Source organism: Bubalus bubalis, chromosome 1 (assembly GCF_019923935.1).
Source record: "Bubalus bubalis isolate 160015118507 breed Murrah chromosome 1, NDDB_SH_1, whole genome shotgun sequence".
Classification (NCBI taxonomy): Eukaryota; Metazoa; Chordata; class Mammalia; order Artiodactyla; family Bovidae; genus Bubalus; species Bubalus bubalis.
The window spans coordinates 12562012-12586288 of record NC_059157.1 but is presented as its reverse complement, the minus strand read 5'-3'; the positions used below and the strand labels follow the sequence as shown (position 1 = coordinate 12586288).

The 24277-nt window shown below is 47.1% G+C and overlaps 2 long non-coding RNA genes across 2 annotated transcripts; one reads left to right on the top strand and one right to left on the bottom strand.

Moving 5' to 3' along the window:
- The first annotated feature begins 13019 nt into the window (after positions 1 to 13019).
- On the top strand, positions 13020 to 14850 carry LOC112582976. Its single transcript, XR_003107341.3, has 3 exons — positions 13020 to 13154; positions 13954 to 14074; positions 14718 to 14850. It is a non-coding gene; the product is annotated as an uncharacterized LOC112582976 (long non-coding RNA).
- Positions 13644 to 24276, bottom strand: LOC123330845. The gene is made up of 3 exons (XR_006547067.2): positions 22150 to 24276; positions 21411 to 21563; positions 13644 to 15773 (listed from the first exon to the last, which is right to left on the bottom strand). It is a non-coding gene; the product is annotated as an uncharacterized LOC123330845 (long non-coding RNA).
- Between the last annotated feature and the right edge of the window lies 1 nt (position 24277).

The window sequence follows — 24277 nt, the reverse complement described above, 5'->3', positions numbered from 1 at the left end:
TAATAATCAGGCTATACACTGAAAGTTTGTGGGGTTTACTGTGATGTTTGTTATACTTTGATTTTTTTTTTTAGTTTTTGTTTTTTTGTTTTTTTTTTTTAAGCAAAGGGGTAATAAACACGAGATTCAGGATAGTCGTCACTTCTGGAGGACAGACCAGAAAATCAGATAGGAAAGCACACAGATGCTTTAAATTTACATAGCAGATGCAAACCTATACCCTTTTGTATGTATCATATATTACATTAAATGTGAACAAAAATCATTTTAGTTAAAAAAAAAAACCTACTCAAATATTTAGAATGCATGTGCTGCACTCAGGAAGAATTTGTAAACTAAGTTCATATAAATGACCTTCAGAGATATTTAAATACAGGAAGACAGTTGTATTAATTGAATAAGTGCCCTCCGAGCATCACGCTGATTGTCCCTTCAAGAATCCACTTTGTATGAGGCTGAGCAATAATAATGACAGGCATTATTGAGTATACACGACACTGTCTGTCGAGCACTGTTGTGAATGCTTTACATGCATTTAATTGTCGTATAACCCTATGAGGCCGGTACTGTGATCACCCCAATTTAACAGATGGGGAAACACACACAGGGAGTTCAAGTGATTTGCCCGTGGCCTCACAGCAGGCAAGCATGAGAGCCAGCCTCGGAAGGCAGGTTTTGAATTGCAGTCTGGTTTCAGAGCACACTCACTTAACCTCTGCAGCGCTCTGCCTCCTGCGAGAGGCACATCTCCAATTTCTGGGAGTTCTCAACCATACCCAACTCCCAACAAGGCCTGAAATGGAATTCCAGGGTTTTAACACCTGCCTCCTAGAGAAGGGTGTAATGATGTATCCTCAGTAACGATGACAATCAACCATGTTGTCATTACCTTCAATAACACCAGCAATAAATAATAAATAAAGCCCACACTGTACCATATTACGGAGTAGATTTGAAGGTTGCCATGATGGGACAGTTAACATGTGCCTGCATCCCAGACCCTCACTAAGAAAGGAGGAACCTGGATAAATTATCTTTTCTCTCTGAACTTTTTCCTGTCCTTTCTTGGCTTATAGCACCTAACACCTTAAACTATGCACTCAATTTATTTGTGAGGTGTATCTTACCTCTCCTCTGGGAGGACAGAATTAGTTTCTGATTCTTCCTTGACTTCCTTGTGGTCCACATTACATAGACATAGTAGATGCTCAGCAAATACCTATGTGATGAGGGCATCAGTCAGTTCAGTGACTCAGTCGTGTCCAACTCTTTGCAACCCCGTGGACTGTAGCACTCCAGGCTTCCCTGTCCATCAGCAGCTCCTACAGCTTGCTCAGACTCATGTCCATTGAGGCAGTGATGCCATCCAACCATCTTATCCTCTTCCAGCCCCTTGTCCTCCCGCCTTCAATCTTTCCCAGTGTCAGCGTCTTTTCTAATGAGTCAGCTCTTTGCATCAGGTAGACAATATAAATAAAGATGAGTTCAAACACTCCAGTTCTTTAAAAAAGCATGCACATATCCCTTGACCTTGCCCATCAAATTCACTGCTATATTCCTGGGACTTAGAAAAGGACCTGTAAGTTGGTAAATACCACATTTTGCTTGAATGATTGAAAATATGAAGGACAAATAATTCTCCCACACTGTAAAGTATCTATATCCAATTTCTCAACTGTGCAAATGGTCTGACTGACACTTACAATGGGTCAACATGTCTATCAACTCAAAGGAATAAGGAATTTGCTGCTGTACTGCTGGGTCTTGGTGACAGAAGGAAGAGTTTATGGTAGAGTGATGGGCAGCTGGCTTGAGAGAAAACCCTGCCCACTGGCCCAAGCCTGTGGCTGCGTGGTGGTGGCCTGCCTTTGGGGTATGCAGTGAGCACTTCCTATCATGCAGTCTGGGGGAGGATGGGGTTGACTGTAAATGTCTTGAGTATCTTCAAGAATTTTCTTTTCCCCCGATCCAGCTTTATTGAGATGTAACTGACGTATGTGTGCTAAGTCATTTCAATCGTGTCTGACTCTTTGTGACCCTATGGACTGTAGCCTGCCAGGCTCCTCTGTCCATGGGGATTCTCCAGGCAAGAATACTGGAGTGAGTTGTCATGCCCTCCTCCAAGGGATCTTCCCTACTCAGGGATTGAACCTGCGTCTCCTGCAGTTTCTTCATGGGAGGTGGATTCTTTACCACTGAGCCACTGGGTAAGCCCATATATCTTCTATATATACCTATATATCTTATAGCTAATATACCTATATATTTTACAGATATAAATATATAGATATTGTATCTGCTTTATCCATTCATCCAGTAATGGGCCCTTAGGTTGCTTCCCTGTCTCAGCTATGGAGAAAAAGGCTGCAGCGAACATGGGAGTTCAGGTATCTGCTGGAGATCCTGTTTTCATTTCCTTTGAATATACACCCAGAAGTAGAATTGCTGGATCACATGGTAGTTCTATTTTTAACTTTTGAGGAACTTCCATGCTGTTTCCATTGTAGCTGCACCAACTGAATTCCGTGTGAGCATGCACAAGGGTTCTCTTTTCTCCACATCCCTGCCAGCACTTACCTCTTGTCTTTTTGATGGCAACTCTAAACGATGACTTTTCCTTGTGGTTTTGGTTTACACTTCTCTGATGATTAGTGATCCCGAGCACCTTTTCAGGTACCTGTTGAATATTTGTTTTCTTTGGAAAAATATCTACTCGATTTTGCTGCCCATTTTTTTTAATCAGATTGTTTGAGCTTTTGCTATTGAGTTGTATGAATTCTTTTATGCTTTGGATATTAACTCCTTATCAGATATATGATTTGCAAGTCTTTTCTCCCATTCTGTGGGTTGTCTTTTCATTTTGTTGATGGTTGCCTTTGCGGTGCAGAAGCTTTTTAGTTTGTAGTTCCCATTTGCTTATTTTTGCCTTTTTTGCCTTTGCTTTCCATGTCAAACCCAGAAAATCATCACTGAGACTGATGTCAAGGAGTTTACCACCTAGGCTTTTTCTAGGAGTTTTACAGCTTCAGGCCATAAGTTTAAATTTTTTTTTAATTATTGAAGTATAGTTGACTTGCAAATTATGTTAGTTTCAGGTGAACAATGTAGTTATTCAATATTTTTATAGCTTGCACTCCATTTAAAGTTATTATAAAATAGTGCCTATATTCTCTGTGCTGTACAATATCTCCTTGCAGCTTATTTATTTTATACCTAGTAGTTTGTACCATGTTCAAATCCTTAGTCCAGTTTGAGTTGATTTTTGTGTAGGGGGTAAGATAGAGGTCCAGTTTCCTTCTTCAGGGTTTTCTTTTTTTGTCCTGTAAGAAGTCATCACCATAAAGCAATTATCCTCCAATTAAAAGTAGATTAAAAAAATTTTTTAAAGAAGTCACCACCAACATCCAGCTTTGTGGTGGGGAGAGGGAAGGAAGTTCCCCTCCTCGGTCTCCCTTGCTCCACGTCCATCTCCAGTTTTCCTTGGGTCATTATTCCTCTAGCAGTGAGGAGGCACATGCTGGCCCTTTTCAGATAGGCAACATCACGAGGAAGGGTGAGGGACGCCTCGAGGCACCTTCTGGAACAGACGTCTGGGGAAAGACTGTCCTTGCCGTCCCTTAAATAGCAGGCCTTGTTCCTCCACCCGGGACACTAACCCCCTTCCTCTCTCCTCCCCGGTCCTTCGCCTCCTACCCCGCGGCTCCTTCAAGCTCAAAACACAGCTGTCCTGTCCTCTCTTCCTCCCCGCCTCCTCCTTCGGGTCTGCCCCCGGGGAAAGCCAGAGCCTGATCTCAGGAGTAGAGAGATCTACAACACAGCCCACGGAGCCTGGAAGAAATGCCCTGGAACGACACTGGATCTTGGGGGCCTCGCTCACCAGAGCATCAGAACTCGACACTCAGCCCAGCTTGTCTGTTCAGATCCTTTCACTGCACAAAGTCCACTTCTGGTCACTGCATATTGAGATGTCCCCTACAGGGCATCCATCCGTCAGCAAAGCACCCCCCTTCCCTTGGCTGAGCCACATTCGAGGGGGGCTGCCCTGGGGATGGGAGGAGCCTAATCTTGATCGCTCTCTGACACTGAGGCTCAGAACCCAGTGACTGAGACGTTTCCTCCAGACGCCTCCTTGTCTTCTAGAAGCATCTATTCATTCTTAACGCTCTGGGTGAGTTTTTATGGCACCTATTTCAACCCCTCTGGGTGTCTTCCAATGACGTCTGCCTGGGTCCGTTCTCTCGGGCGCTCTCTCCATGTCTTTTTTTGGCTCCTTCTATTTCTTTTTGCCTCTCTCTGTGTGTCTCCCTCTGTCCGGCTCCAGGCCTCTGCACGTTGCCCCGTGTCCCTGCCTCCTTTTCTGTCCCTGAGTTCTCCTCTCTCCTCCATCCTCCAGGAGACCCTGGGAACGGAGCTCGTGGCGCCAGCGCTTTCATCCCGATCCAGGTGGCTACAATCCAGGACAGGATTTACGGTGCCCTGACCCTGAGCCGTCAAGAAGGAACAGCCAGATTAATGGGGTGGGCGGGCTGTGGTAATAATCGTTTGTTTGATGTGACAAGCCTGATAGGCGTTGATTTACTTACAGACTGATGGGCTTTTAATTGAGCACCTCCATCCCAGGCACTTCAAAGGCGGGGGAAGTTGACAAGGGGCCCCTTTCACGGAGGGCTCCCGGTGATTGACAGCCCCCCTTCTGCCCGCGCTCCCCTCGCCCGAGGATTGGGCCCGGCAGCCCTGACCCGGCCCCGCTGGCAGAGTAACACGTCTTTCTGTGCAACTCAGAAATGGCCTTTTGTCTGCTGCCAAGGAAGGCAGGCCCTGCTCGGAAGGGCCGGCCGGTCTCCCAGGAGGATGAGGCGTGGAGGGGAGTCTGAGATGCTGAGAACCGGTCCACAGGACTAAGGTGGGGGGGGGGGGGGGGGGGGGGGCGGGGCCTGCGAACCGGAACCGCTTCTTTGTTCTTCCTATTGTTGCTGGGCCCGCTGGCTTCCGCTCACCTCTTCCTCCTGTCCTCACTTCCTCTCTCTGTTTCAACTCGCCTCTCTTTGCTTGACTCCCCAGCTCATGGCCTCTGCCTTCTCCTCCACTTTCCCCTCGCACTTCTTCCTTCTGCGGGGAAAGGCCCCACGAGGTGGAGTTGGCATTTGCTGTCCCCCGGCCTGACCTGTTGACACCACCCCGCTCCCCCGGGACGGCCGCCCCTTCCCTTCTCAGGCTGCAGGCGGCGAGGCCTCAGCTGGGAGCACCCTGGGACCCCTCCTCGCTGCACTGGTGTAGATGGCCATACAGTGACCAGGGCCACAGAGGCCTAAGGGCAGGGACTCAGGTCCAGTGGGGTTTCCATCCCATTTCTGTTTGGGCTAGAAGAAGCTTTAATCATAGAGGTTTTATTGTGTTGAAGATTTTGAGTATTGAAGGCTAGGACTTCATCCCCACCCATGGGGAGAGCCCCTAGACTCCCGTAGGGTTTCCTCAGGCTTCCTCACTAAGTCAGGGGTCAGTGAGACACCCCCGCCCCCTCAGCCAGCTTCAAGTTCTAAGTCAAGCTGCTTTAGTGACTGTGGGAAGCCATGTTCCCTGTGTTTCTCTTCTTCCTCTGTAGTAACTGAACCAAGATCATTGGGCCAGGAAGTGAACGAGTAGATACCTGGCTAGAAAGGCATCATAATAACTCACATTTGCATAGCATTGCGGAGTTTGGAAAGTAATTTCACATATATTATCTTAATTGGTCCTTTAACCACCGTGTGAGGTAGTAAGTGGGATGTTGTTACGGCCATTAGAAGGTGTTAAAATTGAGACTCAAAGGATAACATGTTCCCAAGAGGCAGAATTGGCTCTCAAACTCAGGTATTTCCCTCCAAGTCTGCTCCTTCCTTGGCCACCCCCACTGTAGCTGGAGACTATTAAACTGTTCCTTTGTTGTTCTTTTAATTATTGTTAAATAATTAAAGGTCTTAGTTTTGGCACTCCGGATCTTCGATCTTTGTTGTGGTATACAGGGTCTTTAGTTGTGGTGTGTAAACTCCTAGTTGTGGCATGCGGCATCTGGTTCCCTGACCAGGGATCGAACCCCAGCCTCCGGCATTGGGGTTGGGAAGTCTTAGCCACTGGACCACCAAGGGAGTCCCTGTCCCGTTCCTTTGGAGGCTGCATTTTCTTATGCCAAGCAGATGGTTCCTTCCTATTTTTCTTTTTTTGTTTTCCCCCTTTCCAGGCCCTGTCCCAGCTCCCCACCTTCCTGGTCTGGATGTCCAGTGACACAGCCTCTGGTCCTAGCACCGAGGGGCTGAACCTCTGCCTCTGTCTCTGCCCCCAGAGTCTTGCCTGCTTCCAAACCTCGCCTGAGAATGTGGTGTTCCCTTAAGAGCTGCTGCATTTGGTTCTCTGGTATCGAAGCTTGTCACCTATCATTCGACGATCCACCCCACAGACTCCTCTCAGAGGCCAGAAAACACATGTCCCTTTCTGACCTGCTGCAGGGGCAGCAGCTTCTACAGAGCCAAGCCCCAGGGCAGAGGCTTTCAAGCAACTAACCATCTCTCCCTTTTCTGCCTCTCTGCTTTGGATATGTTTCCTGGTTGTGCTTAGCGTCCCACATTATAATGATCTGTTTCTATGTTGGTCCCCTCTGGAGAAGGCAATGGCACCCCACTCCAGTACTCTTGCCTGGAAAACCCCATGGACAGAGGAACCTGGTGGGCTGCAGTCCATGGGGTCACGAAGAATCGGGCACAACTGAGCAACTTCACTTTCACTTTTCACTTTCATGCATTGGAGAAGGAAATGGCAACCTACTCCAGTGTTCTTGCCTGGAGAATCCCAGGGACGGGGGAGCCTGGTGGGCTGCCATCTATGGGGTTGCATAGAGTTGGACACAACTGAAGCGACTTAGCAGCAGCAGCATGTTGGTCCCCTCACTGGAGTCCATGGGCAACTACACGTCTTTGCATCTTATAGTTCCAGTGTGCAAAGTGAAATTTTAAAATATTTATTTATTTGGCTGCACCAGGTCTTCGTTGTGGCATGCAGGATTTTCCATCTTAGTTGCAGCATGTGGGATCTAGTTCCCTGACCAAGAATCGAACCCAAGCCCCTTGCATTGGGAGCATAGAGTCTTAGCCCCTGGACCACCAGGGAAATCCCTGAAAATAATGTTTTACCATAGCTGATTCATAATATTATACTACTTTCAGATGTTAAACATAGTAATTCAATATTTTTATAATTATATTCCACTTAGTTATTATAAAATATTAGCTATAGTCCTCCTCCTGCTATACAATATATCCTCGTAGCTTGTTTATTTTATACATAGTGGTTTGTACCTGTGGTCCCTACCCCTATCTTGCCCCTCCTCCCTTCCCCCTCCCCACTGGTAACCATTAGTTTGTTCACTATATATGTGAGTCTGTTGCTGTTTTGTTATATACATTCATTTTATTTTTTTAGATTTCACACATATATGACAATATACAGTATTTATCTTTGTCTGACTTACTTCACTAAGGATAATACCCTCTAGGTCCATCCATGTTGTTACAAATGGAAACATTTCATTCTTTTTTATGTCTGAATAATAGTCCACTGTATATATGTATCACATATCATCCTTTATCCATTCATCTGTTGATGAATACTTACGTTGCTTCCATATCTTGACTGCTGTGAATGATGCTTCAGGAAGCATTGGGTTGCATGTATATTTTCAAGTAAGTGCTTTCATTTCCATCAGATATACATCCAGGAATGGAATTGCTGGATCATACTGTAATTCTATGTTTTTTCCAGTAGTCATGTATGGATGTGAGAGTTGGACTGTGAAGAAAGCTGAGTGCCAAAAAATTGATGCTTTTGAACTGTGGTGTTGGAGAAGACTCTCGAGAGTCCCTTGGACTGCAAGGAGATCCAACCAGTCCATTCTGAAGGAGATCAGCCCTGGGATTTCTTTGGAAGGAATGATGCGAAAGCTGAAACTCCAGTACTTTGGCCACCTCATGCGAAGAGTTGACTCATTGGAAAAGACTCTGATGCTGGGAGGGATTGGGGGCAGGAGGAGAAGGGGACGACAGAGGATGAGATGGCTGGATGGCATCACCAACTTGATGGACGTGAGTTTGAGTGAACTCCAGGAGTTGGTGATGGACAGGGAGGCCTGGAGTGATGCAGTTCATGCGGTTGCAAAGAGTCGGACACAACTGAGTGACTGAACCGAACAGAACTGAACTGTAATTCTATTAACAGTAAAAAAAATATTTTCACGAATGAATCATTTTACTCTATAATTGCAGAGTGGAAATCTTTCTAAAGCATAAAAATCAGAGCCCAGAAGTCATAAGAGAAATGATGGATAAATTTGTCTACATAATTTATCTTTACATATTTTACAAGCAAAGTCAGATGACAATAAACAGGTGTGTAAGGAACATTTGTACAAATAAATGTGTAAGAATAGTATCAGCATTACTTCATATAATAATAGAATATTCGGAAAACACAGCCAGTAAGAGGGACCAGGTAAGTACATTCCGGTACATAACGGTGAAATTTTTGTTGAAATGATTCTTGCTGAACTATTTGATGAAAGGCCACAGTATGGTGTGGCAGGAGAGTCAGACAGCCTAGGATATATTCCTAGTTCCACTGCTTGCCCTCAGACAAATCATTTAAATCTTACATTGCCTCAGCTTCCTCATCTGTAAAATGGGACAAAAACACCACCTACCTCATAAAGTTATTTTAAGGACTGAATGAGTTAACAACACATTTCATCTAATCATCTACATTACACCCTTATTTCACGTCCAACAACGAAAGAAAAATGCTGCAAAATAATCTGTGATACAATGCTCTTTTTAAGAAATCAATGTCAGAGACATTAACATGCAAAAAAAAAAAAAACAACTTAGAATTGATTAAATTTGTCTGTGCAAAACACTTAGAAAAGAGACTGCACAGTCCACACTAAGGGAGCTACTGTCCTCATCGCTGAATTGCATTCTCTCAAGACTTCTATCTGGAGGAGGCAATGGCACCCCACTCCAGTACTCTTGCCTGGATAATCCCATGGGTGGAGGGGCCTGGCAGGCTACAGTCCATGGGGTCACAAAGAGTCGGACACGACTGAAGTGACTTCACTTTCCTTTCCTTTAAGACCCCTATCATGGGCAAGTGAATCTTCATTTATAGGTGAGGAAGCAGAGACTTCAAGAGATGCAATAGCTTGACCAGCTCACAGAGCACTGAGCCCCCAGCAGGCATTTCAACCTGCCCTTAGGGTGCACTCATCCAGTGATTACAAGAGCTGACCACTGCCCACCACGGTGCCAGGGAGTTGGGAGCTGAGTGTTGTTCTCTATTGCATTTGCTTTCCCAAATTGAAGCTTTCCCTCTCTGGTGCAATTACTCTGCTTCTTCCTCCCCCTTCCTCCTTTGTCCTTGGCCCTGATCTTGTTACTTTTGTGTTTATGGCTTTGGGTCGTACTGTATCTGTGTTTTGGATAGTAAGGGACCTCAAATCTTTTACAGAGGCAAAAGAGGTACAAATAAGTATAAAGGTAAGACTTAGCTTTTAAGGATGACATGTAGCAAGAAAAAAGGAGAGAGAAACATGTCCACGATCACGCACAAGGAAACATAGGCTCAGCACCAACACGTCAAGAAAGTGCCTACAGACCACCCTCCAATCCTACCACCGAGGGACTGTGATGCCAGATGTCCTCAGAGCTCAGCTCGCCCCCTCAAGCTAGGTTGTCTGCCACAACAGACTCTTTTTTCCCATGACCCAATGAGACACTAGGAGGTCGAGGGGGTGGAGGGGAATTTTGAGAGGGAATGGGAGGGCAGCTAACTTTAAGATCTTCTCTGGCTCTGCTTGGCACACCCCCTCCCCGCCTCAAAAAAAGGAACATACACCTGGATGAGTGTGAGTTTCTAGGTAACTATTGCAGTGAGTCTGAGGCAACCAGAGCATCCCATGAGCTCCAAAGGGAACCAATGTCTGTCGGTGTTTTCAAGGAGGCCTATCAGTGTTTTTAAGATCAGAATGAGAGACTTCAGGACCCATTTCCTCTGGAGTTTTGCAGGGCCTCCCCACAACCCTAGTGGCAGCTCAGGACCCATGACTCTTAAGATCACAGACAGATGCCATTTGCCACTTCTGCGTCATCATCCCAAGTGAGGAATCCCAATATTCTACCTCTTCTACCAAGCTTGTAATGTTCATGTTAAAAGATAATGAACAGGGACTTCTGGTGATCCAGTGGTAAAGAATCTGCCTGCCAAGGCAGGGCACATGAGTTTGATCCCTGGTCCAGGAAAATTCCACATGTCACAGGGCAACTGAGCCTCTTTGCCACAACCACTAAGCCTGAGCTCTAGAGCCCGTGAGCCATGACTACTGAAGCCCTCTCACCTTACAGCCAGTGCTCCACAACAAGAGAAGCCACCCCACTGAGGAGCTCACACACAACCAGGGAAAGTCCATGCACAGCAACAAAGACCCCGCACAGACATAAATAAAACAAATAAAAATTTTTAAAAGATAATGAATATCCAGGTTCCCAAGGACTGACATAAACAAACTGAATGTAACTCAGTTTAATGTTGAAATTGTTAACCACCTTGAGCTGCTAGTTAATGTGATATCCAAGAAATGTATTTCCTTTAAATTTTAGAATATCTGGTGGAGCTCCTGTGAGTTCTGGGCACCTTGGTGCAAGGGAAGCTAACTGGTATCTCAAGGTGGTTAACAGATAAAGAAAAAAAGAAAAGAAAACAGGGCATAGGATTGCACTGGGCTCTTCGCTCCCACGTAGAGAAGCCACCAGTTGACTAGGGCATTGCATTCTTGAATTTTCTTGGGGTTTTAAGGATGGAGAGGGTTTTTCTAGAACTTCTGTTCACTGTCCCACATGCCCTGAGATCCACAGAGCATTGAGTAAAGAGTGGAGGTGAAAGCTGGGTAAAGTAGTGAGTTTAACAAGGTTAATTGCATTAGGGAGCTTCGCCATTCTCCAGGTTAGAAAAAAAACATGTACTCTAGGCTCCAATCCACCAGAGAAAGAAAGGTATATCAGCAAAGGAGGGGAAAGAGGAAGATGGGTGTTTGGCTATTTATTCAAATACATGCAGTTCATCTCTGTTTAGGGGCCTCCCTGGTGACTCAGATGGTTAAGAATCTGCCTGCAGTGCAGGAGACAGGTTCAATCCCTGGATCAGGAAGATCCCTTGGAAAAGGGCATGGCAACCCACACCAGTATTCTTGCCTGGAGAATTCCATGGACAGAGGAGCCTGGAGGGCTACAGTCCATGGGGTCACTTCTCAAAAAGCAGGTTTGCACCAAATCCCTTCCAATGTCATCTGTATCGAAGCCTCCTGTGAGATAATCCTCTTAATGGAATATTTAAGAAATCAGATATAAATCACCAACCTTTTATCTCACCAGAAGACTCATGTGCCATAGGACGTCTGGTGTATACATCTATCTACATGCAGATGGTTGCAGGTATCTTTCTGAGCAGATGTCACCATATTTTTAGGCTCTATATGTTTTCCAATATCTAAATCTATTTTTTTTCTGGGTGCAAAAATTTTAGCAATTTTAGAAATCAGAGCCCAGAAAAGAGGCACCTGGAGACATTTCCAAATTAAAACACACATCCCTCAGAGAAACCTTTTGTGTCATTTGCAACCAACAAAAGTGCCTATTGTTATGATGTGCTCATAAATAACTTGATTTTGGCATACACTTTGGTACCAAACAGAAGATGAATAAATTAAATGTGATTTACAACCTTTTTCATTTTTATTAGCACTGCTCTGAAGAGTTTATGTAAGGGACGTGCCAGAGCAGTTATGCCAAATGTTTTAAGGCGTTGGTATTGATATTATATAAATTAAGGTGTTTTAATTTGCATTCTTTAATTAACTAAATACTGGCAGAAAAATAAAACACAGGGGCAGCCCTGACTTATTGCCTCTATTAAACTGCTGACGTCTCCGAAAAGATGCTTTAAGTAATCCAATTCATTCGGAGAAGGGGAGGGAGGCATATTAACACTCTCTATTTGGCAAAATATATTGGGGTTTAAGAAACCAATGTTCAGCATTGTTTGCAGGGTGGTTTGGGGGGTGGTGTTTTAAGAAGGTCTGAATTTATGTCCCTAAAGAAGGATCTGACCCGATGCTTTAACCATCCATCCTATGCAAGTCTGAGCTAAAGAAGTGGAGGCAGCCCGGCCCCACCACTGGGCACGGGCAGGCTCCTGGATGCAGGGCCCTGCAGACCTGGACTGCCTGCCTTTGTTGCCCAGAGCTGTATCACTGCCAGTCTCAGAAAAGAAAAGCTGGTTGAATTAACCCAGTGGTCCGATGGATCCCATATCAACACTGTTGTTGTTCAGTCGCTGTGAGTCATGTCTGACTCTTTGGAACCCTATGGACTGCAGCACACCAGACTTCCCTGTCCTTCACTGTCTCCCAGAGTTTGCCCAAACTCATGTCCATATCATGTCCCTATCAACTTAATCATGTCCAGAAATCAAGGAGAGAAATAGCTAACAATCCTTCAGTGGAATTAGCTGCTTCTGGTCAACCCTTCCCTTCACACACAGAACCCCCCAACCACACACACACACACACACACACACACACAGATTCTAATAAGATATGCCAGGAGTACTCTAATTCCTTTCCATAAGCCCTGGATCTGATCACTATCTCCAGTGACTTTGCTTTTTCTTTTCCATTATGGTTTATTACAAAACACTGACTATTGTTTCCTGTGCTATACAGTAGGATCTTGTTGTTTACTTATATCATAAGAGTAGTTTGTATCTGCTAATCCCAACCTCCTTATTTGCTCCTCCCCCATCCTCTTTCCCCTTTGGTAGCCATAAAACTGTTTTCTATGGGAGACTTTTTTAAAAGTTACTCTTACTGTGGAGTCATTAACTTCTCATCCAAGTTCTTCCTTTCTCTTCACTTTCTAGATCATTCTTGATTTTTGCTGTTTCTCCTCTCCTGGTCAGGCTTCATCTTTTATCATTTTCCCCTCCAGACTTTTAGGGGGGAACAGCTCTAAACAGCTCTAAGGAAAAGATTATAACTCCCAGTGGTTGGCCAGAGGAAAGAGCCAGCTCCTGAAACACAGGTGAGAGCATTGTATTTCCCTTCCCTAAACCCGCAGGGAAAGGAGCCATCTGTACAAACTTCCCTGTTCTCCTGCGATTCCCAGGGCCTCTGGCTTCACTTCTCTGCCTGGACTGGGAGTCAGCACGTCAAGGGCAGACCTCTAGGGGCTCATGGATGCTTGTTGAGCTGACCGGAGACATCACCCAGGGAGAGGTGGGCTGGAGAGCGGAATTCACCTTTCTCCTCTGTCCACACTCTCTCTGCACCTTCATACACATGGTCCCTTCTGACACCGCCCAATCAGAGGCAGTTCAAAGGCCACCCAAGTCCCCTTGTCCAGACCTCAGAGGACTGTCGTTACATCACGTCCCCACCCCAGCGTTCTTCCTGGATGCCTTTCCTCACTTGCTCCACAGGATGGATTCCAGCTTTTTAATCAAGAAAATGCCATTCTCCTTCACCAGCCTCCTGCCCGCCTCCCCCAGCCCCACTCGCCCACCCCCCTCAATCGCACTTTCTTGTCGTTCCCCATCTCGCAGCTCTGTCAGTTGTTTTAAAACAAAAACATGTCTCCTGTCATAAATGAGATTGTCATTATGCATGTCGACTGCAGTGGGGGAAAAATTCACCCGGGGCCTGATGTGGAACAGGCATAAACATCATAAGGAAAAGGACACGGTCTCCTCAGCGTTTGCAGCTACTGTACTATTCTGGTTTGGATTGTTTGGGTTGTGTGTGTGTGTGTTGTTTTTTTTTTTTTTTTTTTGGTTGTTGCTGTTGTTTTTATCATTTTTGCATTGATTTATTATTTATTTCAGGAAATGAATGAGAAAAACAAAGACAGCCTGGCAGAAAGCGGTTGTGTTCGATGTATCAAGATGGACCTTGGGAAACGTGGAAGGGGTACCCTCAGGATGCCTGAGAAAGGTCTTCAAGATGGTACAATTCTTTTTTTATATATAAGTATTTATTTTGGCTGTGCCACACATGGGCTCTTTAGTCTCAGCATGTGGGATCTAGTTCCCTGACTGGGGACTGAGTCCGGGTCCCCTGCAATGGGAGCATGGAGTCTTAGCCACTGGACCACCAGGGACACCCCTAGAATTCTACTTTAGACAGTCTGGAATGAATGTTTATCCTGATTCTATGGCCCATCAATACTGCATGCAGTCCTGATTCCTCCCAGTGTCACAGGATCAAGGTCACTCACAAAAAGTGAGCTTGGACTCAGCGGACCAAGGAGGCCCAGCCCTGGGCCTGAACTAGAGGAGACAGAGGCTTTCCTGTGCATCTTTGCAGCAAGAAACTAAGGTGTCCAAACACCTGTAGAACAGCATCGTCTGCTGCTCTTTTTTTAGTTTTTTTTTTTTTTCTTGGCAAATGGTCTATAAAGCAGAAAACTCTTATCATCTCAATCCTTGTTGAGAAGTTACATACCCATGCCCTTGGTACCTTTGAATTCTGCAGGCAATACCTATCCAAAAATACAATATTCAAATATGAACAAAGTGAAGACTGCTCAGCCGCTTTGGCAAGCACTCTGCTAATAGTAATTACTGATGTCATGATTTGATGTCTTCAGACACATCACAAGCCTCGTGCTGGAAATTTGCAGTGAGAACCAGATACAAACCTCCATGGATACAACAGCAGTCTCCGGATTATCTTCGGCACAAACTTCTGCCTTCTTGTGAGCATGAACGAAAAAAGGTGCAAACAATCCAGCGTTTCTGTTAGGGTTCACTGATTGGAAAGTTGGCAATATTAAAATGTGTATTTATCAAAATCATGGATTCCTTGAGGCTGGACGTAATTTTTCCTCTCCTCTTCCTTCTGCTAAATGAGGGAGAAGGTGGGACAAGAAGAAAGAGGAAAGCGAGAGAAGCACGCACATTTTCTTAAATCCAGAGATGGAAATGGAACCCTTCTTCCTGAGCCTTCTCCAGATGAACGCCCAGAAGTTCCTGGAGGCGTTGCCCTGGCTTTCTTCCCTGAGTCCCTCGGCTGAACTTCTCACTCCAAGGGTGTGTTGGGTCCTACCTACTTTCTTGAAAGGGGCTTGTTTTGAACACATATAGCTTTCAGCCCTGCAATTCTATTCCTAGGAACTTACCCTATAATTTTATTAGCACACATGGAGAATGATATATATTATATATATGGTAAGACCCCTACATAGGAACAAGTTCTGTTCCAAGAGCGCTTTTGTAAGTCCAACTTGTTCATAAGTCCAACAAAGTTAGTCTAGGTACCCAGCTAACACAATCAGGTACATAGGTTTATAATACTGTAACAGTATTAATACTGTTAATACTGTACTATAATAGGTTTATAGTAGTTTTCACACAAGAGATACATATGAAACAAACACACAAAGAGATTTTTAACCTTATAGTACAGTACCTTGAAAAGTACAGTAAGACAGTACAATGATGGGCATCCGGGGTGGCATCGAGTGAAGGGGGGAGAAGAGTCACTGGAGGAGAGAGAGGAGGTGGGAGATGGCAGAGCTGAAGGATCGCCACCAGCAATAGGAGACGGAGGACAAGCTGCGATTTCACTCACGCCTGATGTTGATGGAACGGATGTTTGCATCTTTGAAAGTTCCAAACTTGACAGTTCATTTGTAGGGTACTTACTGTATACATAAATACACACATAAACATATATATGGTTATTCGCCACAGGAACAAACACTGGAAACCATCTAAATGTCCACCAGCAGGGGAATGGCCAAGTAAACTCATCACACATCCATGTAACAGTGCAGTGAAACTAAAAAAGTAAATAAACAAAATGCAGAAGCCCATGATGCAATCTCCAAACTATATTAGTTTTTAAAAAAAGCAAGTGCAGAACATTGTGTGCAGTGTGTTGCCCTTTGTGTATAAAAAGGAGAAAGAATACATATGTATTTGCTAATATATGTACAGAATACCTCTGAAGGATGGACAATACACCCACAGCACTGATGCATGGGGGAGAAGAACTGGATTGCGAGAGGGAGGTCTTTTTCAATGCTCATTCTCATAGTTTGGGAATTTGGCGCCATGGGAATGCACTTAATCATAAATAAATAAGTGCATGTTTCCAAAAAAAGTAATCGCTTAAATCATTTTTAAAGGGGGCTTATTATGTAAATCTCCACTCTGAATGGACTACTATATACTTGGATACTTGCAGCCAGTGGCTTGGTTGGGACCCCGCCTCTTGGATTTCCATCTCCCAGCAGAGGCTGGCAGAGGGCCATGGAAATAAACACTCCTCGAAATTGTTCTGACATCTTGGAATTTGGTTTTATCAAATACAAGCAGCGGTAATTGAGCCACTGCCTGAGCAGCTCTTCCCTTTTCTCTAATCGTGTTTGTTGAAATGAATTTGAAGCTGCACATCCCTGCTAATTGGGAGGCCAGCCTAGCAAAGGGCCTGCTTTGGGCAAGTTGAGAGGCTTATCCACCAGAAGGGGGAGTGGACATCAGAGAACTATCATCACCTTCATGGCTGAAGCCCACGGGTGTCAGAAGCAGGTGTGACATCTGCCCTGTGCAACTGAAACAGTCGGTTTGCTACCAGGATCTCTGGGGCCCCAGTGGTTCTGGCTGGGAGGGTGTGCTTAGAGCACGGGGGCAGGACATCTGAGGAACCCTGGTCCCCGCTTCCCTTTCTGGGGCCTCCTCCCTACTCTTGGACTCCCCTTATACCCAAATGAGAGATGGTGCATGAACACACCTGAAATGATGCATACTAGCACCCAGAGGCGCTCAGTAAATGTGGTAGAATCTGAATTGAACATGAAGCAAATGCTTTTTAGAACAATGGGCAACTGGAATCAGCTCCTATGTCTAAAATACATTAGCCACAAGGATATATGGTACAGCACAGGCAATACAACCAACGTTTTATCACAACTTTGAATAGAGTATAATCTATAAAAAATTGTGAATCACTGTTGTACACCTGAAACTAATATAATCTTGTAAGTCAACTGTACCTCAATTTAAAAAACAATATATACATAAATTAAAAAAAAAAAGAATAGTGGGCAACTAAAGTACAAGGTAATGAGCACAATTTCAGTTAAAGCCTCCTGACTTTTTCTTTTAATCTACAAAAGAAGCCCACAGGTGCCCAAAGGAGAAGATTTCCCTGCCTTTTAGGAGCCAGGAATGTGCATGTCTTGGAGGTGACCAGGACTAGCCGGCCTGCCGTGGTCCTTATCTCCCCTGGGATCACCTCAGGCCTGCACCTACCAAGTAGCCAATAAACAGTACTTGAATGAATTCATTCAATCCAGTTCAATTAATGAAATGAAAGGTCACCTTATTCCCTTCCCTGTGTCAGCTTCCTTTCTACCATATTCTCAGTCCTGGTGCGAGTGCTCAGCCGCTTCAGTCATGTCTGACTCTTTGTGACCCCATGGACCATAGCCTGCCAGTCTCCTCTGTCCATGGGATTCTCCAGGCAAGAATACTGAAGTGGGTTGCCGTGCCCTCCTCCAGGGGATCTTCCCAATCCGGGGGTCAAACCTGTGTCTCTTAGTCTCCAGCACTGGGAGGCGGGTTCTTTACCACTAGCTGGAAATAAAAATAAAAACCTGGTTGTGAAGAGCAGTATTCTGGAAGACGATTGAAGTCATTTGCTAATTTTTAGACAGAATTTTAAAAACCTTTGCCAACAAAGGTCCATCTAGTCAAGGCGATGGTTTTTCCAGTAGTCATGTATGGATGTGAGAGTTGGACTATAAACAAAGCTGAGCGCCAAAGAATTGATGCCTTTGAACTGTAGTGTTGGAGAAGACTCTTAAAAGTCCCTTGGACTGCAAGGAGATCCAACCAGTCCATTCTAAAGGAAATCAGTCCTGAATATTCATTGGAAGGACTGATGCTAAACTGAAGCTCCAATACTTTGGCCACCTGATGCGAAGAACTGACTCATTGGAAAAGACCCTGATGCTGGGAAAGATTGAAGGCAGAAGGAGAAGGGGATGACAGAGGATGAGATGGTTGGATGGCATCACTGTCTTAATGGACATGAGCTTGAGTAAACTCTGGGAGTTGGTGATGGACAGGGAGGCCTGGCGTGCTCCAGTCCATGGGGTCACAAAGAGTCGGACACAACTGAACGACCGAACTGATATTGATAATGAGACTGTGCCATGCAGCAGGTGGGATCTTAGTCCCCCACGCAGGGTTCAAACCCACGCCCCTGCACAGGGAGCACTGAATCTTAACCACTGGACCTTCAGTGAAGTCCCTGAAGTCTTTAGCTTTCCTGCTGCTCTCTCAGGCCTGCATTCAGATTAGCTCAGAAACAGATATTGCATTTGAATCCTGGTTCTACCACTTTTGAGCTGTGTAATTTGGGTGAGTTACTTAACCTCTCTGAGCCTCAGGGGCTCACCTATAAAAACAAGCACACTCCCTACCTCATCAGTTTGTAGTGAAAGGTGAATGAGTTCTTACAGGTAAGGAGCTCAGACAGGCCGGCATACCGTAAGGCTCCATAAATGTTATTATTACCCAGGGTCAAACACTCTCTGCTAATCACAGCCAAGGTGTTGGCAGATTACTAAAGGATGATTCCTCCCAGCAGTATCTGCAACTTAAAAGGGGAATCTGGAAGAAACCTGAAGGCCCAAAGGAACAAAGTCGTCAAGGGTGACTGCCCAGGGCTAAGGTTGATGTCTGGGGTGGGGCTGGTGCAGGGAGGGAACTTCAAAAGCACACCTCCTGGCAGCCCCCTCCTTCGCTGCCCCCCCCCCCACCCCCTAGCCGCCCTGCCTATCTCCCTGAGGGCTGATAGGAGATAAACGAAACCACTTCTTCAAAGCACCCAGCTCAAGGACCATGATCAAACACGGGGCTGGAAGATAAGCTTCAGTCTACATTTCCTTTGTCCGCTCCTTCCCACCACTTCTCCAAAGGAAACTCAAGGTGGGGGAGGGAAAGGAGGTAATTCCTCCTTCTTTCATCAAAGGGAATCACCTCCCCATCCCTGTGGTGGTGGGGCTGTGAGAGGAGATCCAGGAGGCCCTGTTCTGCCAGGACTACCATGTGACTTCAGGCTCCCCCAGAAGCTCTGGAGGCCCCGACTTTATCTGTCAAAGCAGGGGGGGAAAAAAACCTGCCCAAAATAACTCAGAAAATTGCTGCGAGATGATGAATGCAAACAGGTATTTGGGGAAAGATCCTTTAATGGGCTCATACAGTTGACATTTTGAAAAATACTAAGTCATCCACCTTTTTGTTTACACAGAGAGGGGAAACAGAGCTAAATAACCCTCCTACGTAAAGTTCTTATTCATTCATCAACAAACTAGCACTGGACATGGATGGCATTCAGACTGCGTGGATTCAAGCCCCCATCTACCACCAGCTCAAATTGGCGGCGGGGGTACTTAACCTCTCTGTGCCTCCACGTCCTCCTGGGTGAAATGGGGTAACCACACGACCTACCTCCTAGGGCTCCAGTGGGGACTAAAGAAGAGAAATCGTGCCAAGCGCTTACACATGCTTGGCTCTCGTGTTAGCTGCAGTGACCACAATGGTTAGACATCCCTTTAGGCAACAGAATACAAAGAGGATGAGAGCTATACAGAAGCATCCGCGGTCCAGCAGAAGGACAGACAAGTCAATAAATACTGGCAGGTGCCAGGTGATGAGTGTAAGAACAGAACAGAATTAGAGCTGTGAGAACAGGGAAGAAAGGGCAACCAGAGTGGGTTCCCCAGTAAGGCCGGTCCTTCTAGCTTTGCCCGCTTGCTCTCACAGTGCCCCAGGCTCTTCTGGCCTCCTGGTGCCCGGGGCTGTGTCTGAAGCTAGGCAGATGCAGGTAGTGCTGAATCAGGGCTCCTGGCCAAGGCAGTAATTGCCAGCCGCTGAAAGATATTAAGTGCCAGGGAGGAAAACCAAGTCCTCTATGAGGCAGACTTTTCAGAGTTCTTACAGCTTGTAAAAAAAAAAAAAAATGTAAATAGTTACCCAGTGAGATATTATTTCCTGTTGTTGCCATTAGGGCTTGAGTGTCATGTAGAGAGAACCCATCATTCAGGCAATTCAGCCTCCTTGACGATGGAAAACTCCGCATTAACGCTACACAGCGCACCTCCCACCGCTCCTCCCAGCCTGACTCAGGCGGGTTTCTTTACGTAAATTGAAATTTTGAAAAAAAAAAAAATCTATAAATATTCAGAATTTCCTAAAGGATTTTCATGATGGCTTCTTAGAGGTTATTTTTTTTTTTTTTCCAAAGACTTGTTTGAGTGGAGACCGGGGAAGGGATATCCTCATTTGGGTAGGGGGCTGGGCTGGAGCCTTGGATCCTCCAGGCCTGGGGGCTACTGTTCTGAGCAATCGCCCCACAGATGCTGAGGACGCCATTGGTCACAGCTATCACTGACTCAGGACTTCCTTTGTGCCAAGCACTAGACGTGCGATATGCATTGTCTGGTTTGGCCTGCCGACCCTGAGGCTGTCACTGCTAGGTTTTTTTTTTTTTTTTTTTTTGCTTAGTTTTAAATATTTATTTCTATGTCTTTATTTGGCTGCATCCAGTCTTAGTTGTGGCACGTGGGATGTTTAGCGGCGTAATGGGTACTCTTTTTTTATTAAGTTGTGGCATGCAGGTTCTAGTTCCCTGACCCGGGATTGAACCTGGGTCCCCTACCCTTAGAAGCATGGAGTCTCAGCCACTGGAGCACCAGGAAAGTCCCACACTCTTAGGTTTTATAACTGAGGAAATCAAAGCCCAGCGGGGTTTCCTTGTCCAGGATCACTGCAGGATTGTGACGCAGAGGCCTAGTTCCCAGAGACCTATCTCCATGAGAGGACTTTGTCACCCACTGCTCACAGACCTTTGGGTGAGTGACTAACCTGTCCATGCTATGCATGGGAATGACAAAGGTACCTGAAGCGTATCGAGAGCCTGAAGCACAGAATGTGACTCTTCCCCACGTGGGCAGGGGTACGCTCAAGCAGCCCCACCCTGCCCTACTGTCATGGTGCCCTCCCTCGAAGGGCAGTCTGGGAAGGGCCTCTTAGCTATGCAAGAGCCACTTTTCTGCAAGGGAAGCACTTGGGCCCTGAACAACACAGTGTCTCACATGGCCTTTTCAGCCACACCCCATCAACCCCAGGAAACACAGCCCAACTTCTTTTAACCTTATTCTCTCCCAGGTGACAAGTCATTCCTTTGAAAATGGCTTTGCAATAGGCTACTAGGACCCCATTTAGGACTCTGTAGAAGTTAGCATTTCAGCTAAATGAATATCAATTACCGATTGTAATAATCCTCTAGCATCCAGTGGCAAAGAATCCACCTGCAATGCAGGAGATGTGAGTTCAATCCCTGGGTTGGGAAGATCCTCTGGAGACGGGTATGGCAGCCCACTCGAGAATTCTTGCCTGGAGAATTCCATGGGCAGAGGACCCTGGTGGGCAACAGTCCACGGGGTGGCAAAGAGTCAGACACGACTTAGTAACTAAACAATAATCTTTTAATTAGGCCTCTGACCTGGCTGAGTATGATTTTCCATTTTCCCAACTAAGGTGATTAGATGGATCCAGCCAAAGGGGCCCCACTTTGCTCATCAGCGTCCCAAAGGGAAGCATGGCCCTATTCCCTTGCTAGCATTTTCCAGGAGAGGGGAAACAGGGTTGGTCTCCACCGAAGTGCTGTCTGGCACCCCCAGTTCCTAGTGATGAGCTGTGAACTAAGGGAGCAGGGTTTTTTGAAGACAATATGTGATTCCCTAGGCAAACTCCCCACCCTTCACCCCAAGACTGGTCACCTTGTCCTCACCTCCTCCTCTCCCCCCACCACTTTCATTCATTCCTTACCTTCTTCTTCACCTTTCCTCCCCAAATAGACAGTAAATATCTTATTATCCTGCATTCTTCTCCCCTCTTTCTGTTGCCTCCTGCCCCTCTATTCCTTCCAAATTCCTACATGCCTTTGTCTCTCTCTCCCCTCCCCTTTGCTCCTAACTAATTCGCCATTAATCATCCAGAACACACATCTGCAGGGTCCGAGCAGGAGTCCTTGGCTGGCGTTCACAGCTGGGCTGGTTGTGATCATCAAGAAGGGGTCTTTCATCTTTTCCTGTCTCCTAGGGCTCCCCTCTTCCCAGATCCTCCTCCTCCAAAGTGGCCTACCAAGGCCCACCGTCTTCATTCTGGAAGGTTCTGCTCGCTCTCTCTGCAGAGAAGTCTCCCAAAGGCCAAATCACCTGGTAGATTGAAGCAGCCTTGCAGTGGTCATTTAGACTTGACACTGGCAGTGGCAAGGATGTCAGAGTGCTCAGAGGCTGGCAGGAGAAGGAGGAGTGGGCAGGGGATAGGGACCACCACAATAAAATAAATGGGGTCTCCCCCCTCCGTCTTGTACCCTCCTTGCTGCGGTATGGAATACATCACCCAGTCAGGACATCCCTTGGCATTCATTGTAACCTAATTTTATCAGGATTAAAATCGGGGTAGGGAACGCCTGTGTAATTTCTTAGAGGTCTAGACATCCTGTCCAAAAACCAGACTGATCCAAGGAGTACATTCAGTTTAGTGTTTGATTGACGTGGCCTGGGAGTGGTGCCTGGTGCCTTCTCTACTGAGCATCATAAAGACTGCCATTTGTTATTTCTGTGATACTCGTTTCTGTTGGAAGAACGCCTTTGAAATCGTCTCTGCCCTTCTGGGCATCTCAGGGCGTTGATCAACGAGCAGCAGAGTCAGGGACCGGCAGTCCGGGAACAATATGCCCCGAGTGACAGACCCGACAATCCGAGTGACAGATGCGGGCTGGAAAAGGGGTGCTCAGAGCGGGGCAGTGACACCAGCGCGCCTCCACTGGCCGCCGAGAGAACCGGGAAAGGGGTCTCCCCAAAGGCCTGCGTACAAAGGGCCAACTTCACCCTCCGATCGGCGGACGGGGGACTCCAACGCCAGGACAGGGACTATGTGAAATCTCTGTCGGGTGCGAAGCTGGCAATGCATACTTTATCCGAAAGGCACGGGAGGAAGGAGACAGGGTGGAGGGGGGTACTGTTATTTTCATTTAAAAGTTTTTAATTCCGAAATTCCCCTGGGAAAACCTAGGGCATCTTCCCCCTCGAGAAGAAAAGGGGGGCGGGGCGTGGAGGAGCCGCATCTTTGGCGCTTACATCGACTTGCTGCGTTTACAGAGACCCCGCCTCTTCTAGGATGCAAACCCCTCCACGTCCCTACCCACCCGCTACCCCTGAAACAGCAGTCAGGCGCGGTGCCATGAGAGAATTGTGTGCCCCTAAGCAGCACGCTGTAAGAAACCCGGAACACACCCAAGCATCGAACCTATAAATCGGTACGCAGGCACCGCGCGCCAGGCGCGTCCCGGCGGCGCGCACCACAAGCGGGGATCGCGCCTTATCGAGACCATCTCACCCCGGAAGGGGAGTCCTCAAACTTGCAGGCTGCGGACAGGGCTGGCTCAAAGTTGCTGGAGCGGTTTTCGCCGCGTCGCGAGAACTGTGGCTGCCTCCGAGGTTCGGGCGCTTCCTAGTGAGCACACCCGGGAGGAAGCCAAGTCAGGGGGGAAAGAGCTGAAAACCCGAGCAGGACCCGAGCCGAGCTGGGGTTCTGGAGGCGCGGCCCGCCCCCAGGCGGCCTCCGGGAGCGGCTGGGACTTGGCAGTCCCGGAGCCGGCCGCCAGGGGCTCCTACCCCGTCCCCCAGCCCACCCAGTTCACCCCACCCCAGAGACACACGGACTGCGGGTGACCTGTCCCCCTTCCCCGGCCAGCACCACCCCACCCAACCCCAGCCGTGCGAAGGGAGAAAGCGCAGAGCGACAGGAAAGCCCACGGAGGGCAGGGCGCATAGCCCAGGGTCCCCGGGGAAGCCCTGATCTCGCCGGGACCCCGGGGCCCGGGCCGGCCCTGTTGGGGGCAGGGGAGGAGGCCGGCGGTGGGTCCAGGCCGCGGCGCCTCGGCTCGCGGGCGCGGCCCCTTTAAGGCTCTCCCCGCCCACCGGCGGCGCCGGGCGCTCTCCCCGCCCCGGGGTCCCGGCGAGATCGGCGATTGGGCGGGCGCGGCGATCCCTTTGAAGTGTGGCTGCCGATCGCGGCTATTTGACGTGCGGCTCGCGGAAGGCGAAGGTTTTTGTGTTGCTCGCCC